Raw genomic sequence first — 12,952 nt, forward strand, 5'->3', positions numbered from 1 at the left:
AGGAAAGGGGGAAGGAAAATGGGGTAAAAGGGGTCAAATATGTGGTTACAGAAAGAAATCTAAATATGGGCAGTGAACACAGAATTCAATGTTTATATATCCTTACTGTTGCATTGTATTCCTGAAACTTACTGGATTTCATTAACCAATGTTGCCATAATAAAAATAAAAGAAAATAGAGCTAAAAGGGAAAAAGAAAAATAGCAACCAAGAATATTGTACTTAACAAAGGTGTCCTTCAGAATTGAAGGAGATATGATTTTTTCGGACAAGCAAAAGCTTAAGGATTTCAAGGAGAAGTTGAGTCAAGATGGCTGAGAAGGTAAATTCTCAACTCATCTCCTGCCACAAACACATTTAAATTACAAAAAAATTAAACAGAACAACTTGCACTGAGAACCACCTAAAAATAGCTGAACAGAATTCTTATAACTAAGGATATAAAGAAGTAGCCATGTTGAGATGGATTGAATATACATAGATGCCCTCTGGTCAGGTTCCACACCCATGGTGTAGAAATCAATGAGTAGGAGAAAATTCCAGATACAGAGGTTCTCCCTGAAGAACAAAGGTCTGTGCCCTACACCAGACTCCCCAGATTTAGTTACTTGTGTCAGAAAGAGGAGTCCCCTTAAGATCTGGCTTTGAATACCAATGGGAATTATTTCTGAGACTGAAGAAGAGTTGCGAAAGATGCCATACTTAAAGGGTTCACATACAAACTCACTCATTCCAAGCTCTAGCACAGAGGCAGCATTTCAAGAAGCACATGGGTCATAAGTGAAGAAATTAAATTGACTAATTTTGGGGCAAAGGCTTGAGGGACAGTGAACAGTGAGAACTCTTTCAGAGAACAGACATGCTGGTAGGCACTATTGTTTCTTTGTTGAGTTTCCTCACCCCTATTTTGCCCAGTGGAAGCAGGTTTAAAATCTGTCACTCTCCATTAACCTGTTTAACAATGTTTGCCCCAATCCAGTGTCTCTCTGAGACCTCTAACCCATTCAACCCCCTCACCCTGATGGAGGTTTGTTCAGCAGCTCCAGACCCAACACCTAAGCAGTGGCTGGCCTCAGCTTGCACTGCAGTTTCTCCTAACAGCTATCAAGCTCTCCAGGAGTGACAGTTGGCTGGCCTCAATGTGGACCACAGTCTTTCCCAAACAACTTTAAGCCAGCATAAGCAGCAGCTAACCTTGCCTCGCATTGTAGCTCTCGTTAAATGTTCCTAAAGCTGGGACAAGTGGTACCCAGCCTTAGGTTGCACCTAAGTCCCTCTTCAGATGCTCCATGCCTGACAAACTCTTCAGCATGCCTACTAAAGCTAATTCCACTCTGAGAGGTCAGCCCCTCCACAACAGTATGTTCATTGTGCTCACAGCCAGTCCTCAGAGGCAGTCAGTCTGACCTTTATTTCATCAATTGATATGCCAGTAATAATCATCAGACAACTACCATAGCAGAGCACAAACATCTCACACAAGGAGTAGCCCTGGAGCACCTGGATGTGACGATTAGGGATACTGTGCCACTAAGCCTGATGGGATACCTTCTCTATAAGGCCACTCTGTCAAGACCAGGAGATATGGTGGATCTGCCTAATGTGTAGAAATAAACACAGACAGCAGCCAAAATATGGAGACAAAAAAGTATGTTTCAAATGAAGCAACAGGACAAAACTCCAGAAAAAAAAAAATGAAATAAAATACTCATATCAGAGACAATCTACTAGATAAAGAATTAAAAACACTGGTTATAAATATGCTTAAGGAACTCAGGAGATGAATATATAAATTCATTGAGAACTTCAACATAGAGACAGAAAATATAAAACAAAACTAAATAAAACTGAAGCATATAATAATTAAAATAAAAAAAAATACACTGGAGAGAATCAAATTAGCAACCCGAAAGACCAGATAGTGGAATACACACAATCAGAACAGGAAAAAAAAAAAAATAAACCAAAAAAAAAACAAAACAGAATTTTAAATAATGAAGATATTTAAGAGACTTCTGACACAACACCAAGTGTACTGATTTTGCACTATAGCAGTTCCAGAAGGAGAAGGGAGAGATAAAATGATAGAAAAGCTATCTGAAGAAACAATGACCCCAAACCTGGTAAAGGAAACAGATATAGAAGCTCAGGAAGCAGAGAATTCCGAAGAAGATAAAACCAAAGAAGCTTACACCAGAACACTTCATAATGAAAATGCCAAAAGTTAAAAATAAAGAAAACATCTTATAAGTAGCAAGAAAAGCAGCTAGCTGTACCCAAGAGAACCCCTCTTAAGACTATCAGCTGATTTTCAACAAAAATTTTGCGGGCTAAAAGAAAATGACACAATATATTCCAAGAGTGAAAGTGAAAAAAAACAAAAAAAAACAAAAAAACTACAACTAAGAATACTTTGCAAGATTATCATTTAGAATTAAATGACAGATAAAGATTTTCTCAGATAAGCAAAAGCTAAAAGAATTTATCACCACAACACGAGTATTACAAGAAATGAAAATATTACTTTAAATGAAATGAAAATATTACTTTAAATGAAAATATCAAAAATAAAAATGAATAATAGGAAAAAAATTTCACCGGTAAAGGGAAAAACTTAGAAAAAGTAGTAATCAACCAATTATCAATCAAGTATGAAGGTTAAAAGACAAAAATAATAAAAGCATGTATAACTAAAGTAATAAGTTAAGTGATACACACACAAGAATTAAAATATAATTACAAAACCATAACTATCAGGGAGTGTAAAAAATGTAGTGCTTTTAGAATGCATTCAAATTTAAGCAAACATCAACTTAAAATAGATTGCTATAAATGTAACTTGGTATATATGAAGTTCATGGTGAACATAAATCAAAAAACCTAAAATATATACACAAAAAATAAAGAGAAAGAAATCCAAACAAACCACAATAGAAAGTCTGTAATGTACAAGAAAAGAAGAAAAAGTAGAAAGGAACGGAGAAGAATCATGAATACAACAGAAAACAATTAATAAAATGACAATAACTACATACCTTTGAATAGCTACTTTAAATGTAAATGGACTACATGCTTCAATGAAAAGACATAAAGTGGCTGGATGGATAAAAAAGAAAAAAGAACATTTGTACACATGCTGTCTACATGAGACTCATTTCACTGAATGACACACACAAATTAAAATGAAGGAATGGAAAAAGATATTTCATGAAAATGGAAACAAGCAAACAAAAAGCTTGGGTAACAATACTCATCTCAGACAAAATAGACTTAAAAAAAGGCAATAACAAGAAACAAAGAAGGACACTATTAATAATAAAGGGATCAATCCAACAAGAGCATATAATCCTTATAAACATCTATGTACCCAATGTAAGAGCACCTCAATACATAAAGCAAATAGTGACAGACATAAAGGGAGAGATAGAAAGTAATACAGTCATAGTAGGAAATTTAACACTCCATTAACATCAACAGATACAACAGATAAATCATTAAGACAGAAAATCAAAAAGAAAACAGAGGTCTTAAATGTCACATTAAACCAGATGAAATTAATAGATATTTACAAATACTGCACTCAAGAACAGCAGAATGCACATGCTTTGCAAGTGCACATAGAACATTTTTTCATCTATGCCTCATGTTAGGTTATAAAACAAGTCTTGATATTTAAGAGGACTGAAATTCTATCAAGCATATTTTCCAGTCACAATGGTATAAAACTAGAAATCAATTATAAAAGCAAAACTGGGAAAAGAACACAAACATGTTGAGACTAAACAATATACTACTAAACAATCAATGGGTTAACAAAATGATCAAGGAATAAATTAAAAGATATTTTGAGACAAATGAAAATAGAAGTATAATGACCCAAAATCTATTGGAGACATCAAAAACAGTTCTAGAAGAAAAATTTATAGCAATACGAGCTTACTTCAGGAAACAAGAAAAGTCTCAAATAAATAGTATAACCTTAGCAAAAGAACAAACAAAGCCCAAAAATGAGTAGAAGGAATAAAATAATAACGTTCAGAGCAGAAAAATAGAGACAAAAAGGAAATAGAAAAGATCAATAAAAGTAAGAGCTGGTTATTTGAAAAAATAAACAAAACTGATAAACATTTAGCCAGACTCATTCAGAAAATAAAGAAGGAGCCCACATAACCAAAATCGAAATGAAAGAGAAGGCATGACTAACACCACAAGAATGCAAATGATTATAAAAGGAAAATAAGAACAATTATATACTAAAAATTTGAACAACCAGGAAGACATAAACAGACTTCTAGAAATATACAATCTTCCAAGACTGAATCAGGAAGAAGCAGAAAATCTGAGCAGACCGATTACTCATAACGAAATTAAATAATAAAAAAAGAACTAGCAAAAAAAAAAATCATAGACCAGACTATTTCGTAGGAGAATTCTACCAAATATTCATTAAAGATTAATACCTATCCTTCTCAAAGTATTCTAAAATATTAAAGAGAAGACGAAACTCCCAAATTCCTACAAGGCCAGCATTACCCTGGGGCCAAAATTAGAGAAAGATACTATAAAAACAACTATAGGTCAATATTCCTGATGAACATAGATGTAATCATCTTCAGCAGTTCAACAGATATTAGCAATCCAAATTCAACAATATATATATATATAATATCATACACCAGGATCAAGTGGAACTTATTTGGATGCCAAAATGGTTCAACATGTGGGAACTCATCAATGTGGTACACCACATTAAGAAAATTAGGGGTAGGAATCATATAATCATATCAATAGACAAAGAAAAAGCATTTGACAAAACTCGACATCCATTTATGATAAAAACTCTCAGCAAAATGGGTACAGAGGAAACATATCTCAATATAATAAAGGTTATATATGCTTATTTCACAGCTAACATCATACTAAATGGTGAAAAGCTGAAAACTTTTTCTCCAAGATCTGGAAAAAGACAAGGATGCCCACTACCACTACCACTTTCATTCAGCATAATATTGGAAATTCTAGCCACAGATATCAAAGAAAAAAAGATAAAGACATCCAAATTGGAAAGAAAAAAATAAAAGCATTACTATTGCAGATAATATGATTTATAGAAAACGCTAAAGACTCCACAAAAAAAACTGTTAGAACTAATAAACAGATTCAGGAAAGTAGCAGAAAACAAAATTAATATGCATATATCTATTGTGTTTCTACATACTAACAATAAAATATCAAAAAAATTAAACAATTTTATTTACAAATCCATCAAAAGTAATAAAACAATTAATAATAAATTTATTCAAGGAGGTAAAGAAACTATATACTGAAACCTGAAAAGTATTGATGAAAGAAATTGAAGAAGACACAAAAAAATAGAAAAATATTCTATGCTCATGGCTTAGAAGAATTAATATTGTTAAAATGTCCATCCTTCCCAAAGCAATCTACAGATACAAAATAATATCTATCAAAATACCAATGGCAGTTTTCACAGAAATTGAACCAACTATCCTACAATTTGCATGAAACTATGAAAGACCCTGGATAGCCAAAAGGATTTTGAGAATAAAGAATAAAGCCAGAGTCATCTAACTTTCTGATTTCAAATTACATTTCAAAGCTGTAGTAACTAAAACTGTATTATATTAGCGTAAAAACAGGCACATAGATAAACAGTACAGAATAGAGCCCAGAAATAAACCCATGCATATTTAGTCAATTTAAGACAAAGAAGCCAAACTATACAATGGGGGGCGGGGAAGGGATAGATAGTCTCTGCAATAAATCTTGAGAAATCAGAACAGCTGCTTGCAAAGAATGAAACGGGACTTCTATCTTACATCAAACACAAATATAAACTCAAAATGAATTAAATATTTCAATGTAAGACCTAAACCATAAAACTTACAGAAGAAAACATAGGGGTAAGCTCCTTGACATTATTCTTGGCAGTGATTTTTTTGGATTCTGCAACAAAATAAAAAATTATAAGAGTGATTGCATCTTACTAAAAAGCTGCATAGCAAAAACAAACAAACAAAAAAACAAAAAACAATCAATAAAATGAAAAGGCAATTAGTGAATTGAGAAAAATATTGTTAAATTATATGTCTGATAAGGTGATAATATCCAAAATATGTAAAGAACTTATGAAATTTAATAGCAGAAAAATCTAATTAGAGAATACGTTGAGGAACTGAGTACACATTTTTCAGATAAGATATAAAAATAAAAATGGCCAATAGCTACATGAAAAAAATGCTCATCACTAAAAATTAGAGAAATTCAAATAAAAACCACAATGAGATATTAATGCATCTCTGTTAGAAGGCTTATTATCAAAAAACAAAAGATTAAAAGTATAGATGAGCAGGCAGAGAAAAGGGAATCCTTTTGTAGTGTCGATGAGAATGTAAATCGGTGTAACTACTGTGGAAAGCAGAATGGATGTTCCTCAAAAAAAAAAAAAAAAAAGAATTACCATGTGATCTAGCAAACCCATTTCTGCGTACATATCCAAAGGATGTAAAAATAGGATATCAGAGATATCTGCATTCTTATAGTCACTGCAGCATTAATGCAATAGCCAAGATTTTAAAAATCTATATTCTTTTAACAGCTAAGCATTGTTCAGTCGATGAATAAAGAAGATGCAGTACAAATAATGAAATATTATTCAGCTATTAGAAAGAAAGATATCCATCATTTGCAACAGCATGATAGACTTTGAGGGCATTATGCAAAAGGAAATAAGCCAGACATCATAAAACAAATACTACATAAACATATATAGAGAGACAAAAAAAATAAAAAAGGTCAAACTCACAGAATAAAGTGGCTACCAAGTGTTAGGGGGTGGAAAAAATAGGAAGAGATTGGTAAAAATTTCACACTTTCAGCTATAAGATGAATAAGTTTTGCAGATCTAATGTAAAACATGCTGTCTACAGTTGATAACACTGTATTGTATAATTAAAATTTGCTGAGATCTACTCTTAAATGTTCTCACAAAAAAAGGTAAATATGTGAGATGGTGTTTGTGTTAATTAACCAGGCAGGAGGAATCTTTTTTAAAATGTATGTGTATCAAATACCATGATATACAGTTTAATTATCATACAATTTTATTTGCTAATTATACCACATAAAGATCAAATAAATAAACTGGGTGGAAACATAGTGGAGTGAGAGATGTCCCTAGGTCTCTCCCCTTGAAATAATAAGCTGAACAACTAAAACTGAACAACAACAACAACAAAACACCAAAACTGCACACCAGCACATCTGAGCGTGGGATCTACGCATAAGAGCTACTACAGGTCAGAACCCCGGGCGGTGGGCAGTGGATTGGGAGTGTAAAGAAGCTGCCTCTCACAGCCGCTTCCTGGAGCTCCCTGTAGGAGGAGGAGGAGGGGTGAAGGTGCAGTGACTTTCTGGAACAACCCTGCCTGGAAGTGCCAGGGTTTGTGCACAGCAGACCTGAGGGCCCAGCTATCAGGGTCGAAAGCTGAGAAGCGGAGCAGGACCACAGAGAAACAACAACGGATTTATACCAGCCCTAGTTGCAAAATCAAGGATGAGCTACAGTCCCCAACCCCCAATCCAGAAGGCCTAGTCTACCTACATACACTCTGACATTAAACACCGCAAAGCCCCAGGGTAATCTGAGCAAATGGTGAAACTGCCAGGGATACAAGAGGCTTAGACGCCACCTACTGGAAACCAAAAGAAGAGCACCTTCTTTGCAGCAGGCTAACGAGAGACCTTTATTTAATAAATCTTCTTTCTGGAAAAACAACAGAATATACTTCCATTAATGACCAGGCAGAGAAATAGTCCATTAAACACCATGAACAACCAAGGTGACAATGTATCTCAGAAGGAAAAAGAAAAATCTCTAGAAAATGAACTTACGGACATAGAAATATGCAACTTAAATGACAGAGATTTCAGGATGTACTTCTGAAAAAATTCAGTGAAATCTAAAACAAATCATATCAACAACCTCAGGAATTATAAAAACAACCAGATAAGCAGAGCAAGGAGATTGAAACCCTCAAGAAGAACAGAATAGATATTCTAGAAATGAAGAACACACTGCAAGAGTTGAAAAATGAAATAGTAAGCTTGAAAAGTAGAGTCAACCAAATAGAGGAAAGGATCAGTGATATCAAAGACAGAAGTCTAGAAATAAATCAGAAGGAAGAAGAGAGAAGCCAAAGAATAAAAAATAATGAAAGAGAAATACAAGAACCAGTTGATACCATCAGAAGAGGAAACATAAAAATAATGGGCATTATTGAAGGTAAGGAAAAAGAGCAGGGACTAGAAAGCATTTTCAGACAAATGGTAAACAAGAATTTCCAAAATCTAAGGAATGAGCTGGAGCTTAGAATTTAAGAAGTCAACAGAACATCCAGTGATCTCAACCTAAAAAGGCCTTCACCAAGACATATTGTATTAAAGTTATCAAAAATCAATGACAAAGATAGAGTTCTCAGGGCAGCCAGGGAGAAGAAAATGGTAACTTATAAAGGAAAACTTATTAGATTATCATGGGACTTCTCAGAACAAACCTTACAAGCCAGTAAAGAATGGAATCAAATATTTAAGCTATTAAGTGAAAAGAACTACCAGCCTAGAATAATGTATCCAGCAAAGTTCTCCTTTAGAAATGAAAGAGAAATTAAGACCTTTCCAGACATATGAAAATTGAGGGATTCTCCACTATGAAGCCTGCACTACAGGAAATACTGAAAGGGGTCAGCTCTACTAAAACAAAATGACAAAAACAAAACAAAATATAATTCGGAGTAAAGTGACTATCAGGCAAACAGAAGCAGAGAAGTGTAACCCTTACTAATAACAGGGCATTATAACCTTAAATAATAAGAAGAGAATTATTATAGAAAGATAGTAATGAACATTCAGAATACATAGGAAGAAACTGAGATAACAATGACAGAAAGGGGGATTCAAAGATCCAAATTCACAAAGGGGAATAGAGAGAAGTCACGTTCGGAAGAAAATGGACCACTGTTCATATGTAACTATCCTTTACGTATTCTTAATGGTAACCACACACCAAAGATTCAGAACCGAAGCATATAACATAAACAAGAAGAACCAAAAAGAAAACCCTCAAAAGCCAACCAAAAGAAAATAAACAGAAACACAAGGACAAGAAAGCAATGGAATTACCGAGCTACCAGAAAACAAAAGATGAAATGGCCATAAAAAAACCTTATATGTCAATAATCACCCTAAATGTAAATGGATTGAACTCGCCAATAAAAAAGGCACAGAGTCGTAGAATGGATCAAAAAACAAAACTCAACCATATGCTGCCTCCAGGAGACACATCTCAAAAGACAAATACAGACTCACAGTGAAAGAATGGAAAATGATATTTAAGCAAATGACATTCAGAGTAATGTGGGAGTAGAGATACTAATATTAGATGAAATAGACTTCAAAATCAAAAAGGTAAAGAAAGATACTGAGGGACATTTCATAATGATAAAGGAAATCGTGCACCAAGAAGATATAACAATTATTAATATCTATGTTTTCAATCAGGAAGCCCCAAAATATAAAAAACAATTACTAACAGAACTAAAGAGAGAAACGGACCAAAACACTATCATAGTAGGGAACCTAAATCACCCCCTATCTGTAATTGACATTTACAGAGCTTTCCATTCCAAAATAACTGCTTATATATTCTTCTCTAGTGCACATGGAACATTCTTAAGAATTGACCACATACTGGCATACAGAAATAGCCTCAAAAAATAGAAGAGTTGAAATTATACCAATCATATTCTCTGATCATAATGCTCTGAACCTAAAGATGAACTGCAAAAAGAAATCAGGAAGAACAACAAATACATGGATATTCAACAACATGGCACTGAAAAATGACTGGGTCAGAGAAGAAATAAAAAGAGGTCAAGAGATACATAGAAACAAATAATAATGATAGTACAACATATCAAAACTTTTGGGACATGGCAAAAGTGGTCATAAAAAAGAAAGTTCATATCATTACAGGCCTTACTCCCAAAACAAGAACAAGCCCAAATAAACAGCCTAGTACTTCATCTTAAAAAACTAGAAAAGGAAGAACAAAAGAAGCCTAAAGTCAGCAGTAGGAAAGAAATAATCAAAAGTATAGCAGAAATAAACAAAATTGAAACAGAAAAAAAAATAGAAAAAAAAAGTATAACAAAGAGCTGGTTCTTTGAGAAGGTTAATAAAATTGGCAAACCCCTGGTGAGACTCACTAAAGAAAAAAGAGAAAGGACACATCAGGCATGAAAGAGGGAAAATTATGACAGATACTGTAGAAACACAAATGATCATAAAAGAATACTATGAAAATGTATATAACACCAAATTTAATAACCTAGAAGAAATGGCTAGTATTTAGAAAAATACAATCTTTCCCGAATGAATCAAGAAGAACTACAAACTCTAAACAGACTTATCAGAATATGAACATTGAAACAATAATCAAAAACCTATCAAAAAGTAAAAGTCCAGGACCAGATGGCTTCCCCAGTAAATTCTAGCAAACATTTAAAGATTTAATACCTATTCTTCTCAAACTCTTCCAAAAAATCGAAGAGGAGGAAATACTCCCCAACTCATTTTATGAAGCCAATAATTACTCTGATACCAAAATCTGGTAAAAATAACACACACACACACACACACACACACACACACACACAACCTACAGACCAATATCTCTCATGAACACAGATACAAAAGTCCTAAATAAGATACTAGCGAACCAAATACAGTGGTATAATAAAAAGATTGTACACTATGATCTGGTGGGCTTCAGCCCAGAGACATAGGGATGGTTTAACACATGCAAATCATTTAACATGATACACCACTTACACAAATTAAAAAATAAGAATTATATGATCATATCAATAAATTCAGAAGAAGTCTTCAACAAGATACAGCATCCATTTATGATTAAAACACTTAACAAAATCAGTATAGAAGGAAAGTATCTTAACAGAATAAAGTCCATCTACGACAAACCCTCAGCCAACACTCTACTTAATGGTGAAAAACTAAAAACCTTTCCTATAAGATCTGGAACAAGGCAAAGCTGTCCACTATTGCCACTGTTATTCAACATAATATTGAAGGTCCTAGTGAGTGCTATCAGGCAAGAGAAAGATATAAAAGGCATCCAAATATGAAATAAAGAAGTCAAATTGTCACTATTTGCAAATGACATGATTCTCTCTATAGAAAACCCTAAAGACTCCATAAGAACACTACTAGAAACAATAAGCAAATACAGTAAAGTTTCTGGATATAAAATAAAAGTACAAAAATCCATAACATTCCTATACTCTAATAATGAAGTGTCACAAAAAAAAAAGTAGAAAAAATAATTCCTTTTGCAATTGCAACAAAAAGAATAAAATACCTAGGAATAAATCGAATGAAACATGTAAAGGACTTATATAATGAAAACTACAAGACCCTGTTAAAAGAAATCAAAGAAGTTACAAAGAAATGGAAAGATATTCTGTGTTCTTGGTGTGGAAGAATCAACAGAGTTAAAATGACCTGATTACCTAAAACATTATACAGATTTAATGCAATTCTCATCAAAATCCCATCAGCATTTTTTAAAGAAATAGAACAAAAAATCATCAGATTTGTATGGAAGCACAAAAGACCTCGAATTGCCTCAGCCATCCTTAGAAAAAAAAGAATAAGGCTGGAATCATCACTTTGTCTGACTTTAAATTATACTACAAAGCAACAGTAATCAAAAAAGCATGGTATTGGCAGTAAATTGACACATGGATCAATGGTGTAGAATCACGAGTCCAGAAGTAAATCCACATTTATATGGGCAAATAATTTTAGTCAAAAAAAAAAAAAAACATACACTGGAGAAAGAAAAGCCTCTGCAATAAATGATTCTGGGAAAATTAGAAGGTCACCTGCAAAAGAATGGAACTAGACTGTTATTTATCACCACACACCAAAATTAACTCAAAATGGATTAAGGACCTGAATATAAGGCCTGAAACAATAAAATGCCTAGATGAAAACATAGGAACTAAACTCAAGGACCTTAGACTTAAAGAGGATTTTATGAATTTGATCTCAAAGGCAAGGGAAATAAAAACAAAAATAAATGAATGGAGCTACATCAAACTAAAAAGCTTCTGCTCAGCAAAAGAAACCGTTAACAAGGTAAAGAGACGACCATCCGAATGGGCAATATATTTGCAAGCAACACCTCCAATAAGGGCCTAACATCCGAAATATACAAAGAACTCATGCAATTCAATTACAACAGAAAAATAAATGATCCAATCAAAAAATTGACAGAGGATCTGAACAGACACTTCTCCCTAGAGGACATACAAATGGCCAACAAATACATGAAAAGATGCTCAACATTGCTAGCTATTAGGAAAATGCAAATCAAAACCACAATGAAATACCATCTCATACCTGTTAGAATGGCTATAATCAACAGGACAAGCAATAAGAAATGTTAGAGAGGATGTGGAGAAATAGGAACCCTCATATACTCCTGGTGGGACTAGAAATTGGTACAGCCGCTATGGAAAACAGTATGGAGGTTACTCAAAAAACTAAGAATTGATTTACCATATGATCCAGCAATCCCCTTACTGGGGATTTACCCCAAAGGCTTGAAAACTCATATCTGTAAAGATATTTTCACACTGATGTTCATAGCACCATTATTCACGGTGGCCAAGACATGGAAGCAATCGAGGTATTCTACACTAGGTGATTGGCTAAAGAAGCTGTGGTACATGTATACGATGGAATTTTACTCAGCCATAGAGGAGGTGAAATGCTGCCATTTGCAACAACATGGATGGACCTCAAGATTATCATACTAAGTGAAATAAACCAGACAGAAAAAGTTGAA

This window comes from Rousettus aegyptiacus, unplaced genomic scaffold (assembly GCF_014176215.1).
Source record: "Rousettus aegyptiacus isolate mRouAeg1 unplaced genomic scaffold, mRouAeg1.p scaffold_m13_p_2, whole genome shotgun sequence".
Lineage (NCBI taxonomy): Eukaryota > Metazoa > Chordata > Mammalia > Chiroptera > Pteropodidae > Rousettus > Rousettus aegyptiacus.